This window comes from Rhineura floridana, chromosome 3 (assembly GCF_030035675.1).
Source record: "Rhineura floridana isolate rRhiFlo1 chromosome 3, rRhiFlo1.hap2, whole genome shotgun sequence".
NCBI classification, from domain to species: Eukaryota; Metazoa; Chordata; class Lepidosauria; order Squamata; family Rhineuridae; genus Rhineura; species Rhineura floridana.
In genome coordinates, this window is record NC_084482.1 from 156,472,550 (window position 1) to 156,474,487 (window position 1,938).

The following is a 1,938-nucleotide window of genomic DNA, read 5'->3' on the forward strand; positions in this document are numbered from 1 at the left end:
TTGCAGTTAAAGGTAAAAAAGAATAAGTAAATTTGATGCATTTTGCTTTATAAGTGTATGTATATATATCCATCACAATACATAAATTAAGACTACTCAGTCTATTGGTCATTTAACTTGAAGATTGCCAGTCCAATTTCTGTCTCTAGGGGAAAAAGGTTTTGGTGGTGGTATGAACAGTGGTATGAACGGTGGTATGAAGCATGCTGCCTCTGACTAGGGTGGCAGAGCACAGCCATCATGGCTAGTAGCCATTGATAGCCCTGTCCTCCATGAATTTGTCTAATCTTCTTTTAAAGCTATCCAAGCTGGTAACCATTACTGCGTCTTGTGGGAGCAAATTCCATAGTTTAACTATGCGCTGAGTAAAGAAGTACTTCCTTTTGTCTGTCCTGAATCTTCCAACATTCAGCTTCTTTGAATGTCCACGAGTTCTAGTATTATGAGAGAGGGAGAAGAACTTTTCTCTATCCACTTTCTCAATGCCATGCATAATTTTATACACTTCTATCATGTCTCCTCTGACCTGCCTTTTCTCTAAACTAAAAAGCCCCAAATGCTGCAACCTTTCCTTGTAAGGGAGTCGCTCCATCCCCTTGATCATTCTGGTTGCCCTCTTCTGAACCTTTTCCAACTCTATAATATCCTTTTTGAGATGAGGCGACCAGAACTGTACACAGTATTCCAAATGCAGCTGCATCATATTTGATATAATTAAGACCAAATGCAGAACAAAACAAAGCACAGGGGAAAAAAACCCTACTATTTTTAATTGCTTGAAAGTGCTAATTGTATAGACACTTGCAGTCCTATGCATGTCTACTCAGAAGATGGGCTAGAGGAGAAATTCAATTCAGTTTGCATTTAAAGCCAAATTTACCAAATTCACACTTTATCAAAACAATATGTGAACCAAAACACAGCTAACCTTCAGAATTCTCACTTGTCTGAATGTTGTGATCCAGTTCTCTAACAAATGTTTTGCAAAGATGCATCATATTAGGGGAAATTGCTTGAAAAAATGTGTACGTTAGTCAAAACTGCATACACATGTGTTTATGAAGAGAAATTTGCACTAATCTGCTGATGAATTTTCTTGAACATAGTTTTTTCATTGCAAATTGCTGTAGAAAAGTGGAGAACTGAATTTAGGATTGGAAAAATGAGAAACGGAGAGAACTGAAATGCACAGATTCTTCCATCCCTACTCAGAAGAAGAACCATTGAGGGCTTATCCAAACGGAGCAGGATAATCCATGGTTTCCATATTCGGTTTGTCATCTGATAGTCCTCACTTTGCCTTTTAGTTCGCTCTTTCCCAATAAAAAAAAACACTTTTTTGCACCCTCACACGCAGCGGTAAGACCCTACATTCTTTTTGCTTTTTCCAAGCTCCGCCTCTAAAACCTCCCCCTATCAACCAATTGGTCAGCAAAAAAATTATGTATGCTCCTCTCCCCCTTTGCAACGAAGCATGATATGGCTGTACAGGAGTTCTCGCCTGGGAAGGAAAGGCTGGTGCTTGGTTTCATGCCTGCCTTCCCACAGAGAATGAAATTGACAAAGCTTGCCGGAGCAGGCTTAAAAGGACCAGAAGCACTTTTCTTGTTTGCATTTGCAAAATTACACTTAAACGAATGTATGCTTTTCTGCCTTTATTGATATTTAAGGAGATACACACGCTGGCAATGCACTTATTTCTCCAAAAAAGCAAGAAATGTGTCACCCCCCCTCCTTCTCCCTTTCCTTCCCACCAGAATGAAATTGACAAAGCTTTCTGGAGCAGGCTTGAAACCTACCAGAAGCCTTTTTCTTGTTTGCATTTGCGATATTACACTTAAAGGAATGTATGCTTTTCTGATTTGAACCAAAAACCCCAGCAAGTAGAATGAAATTGACAAGGCTTTGGAGGCAGGCTGAAACCGACCACCACCCCTT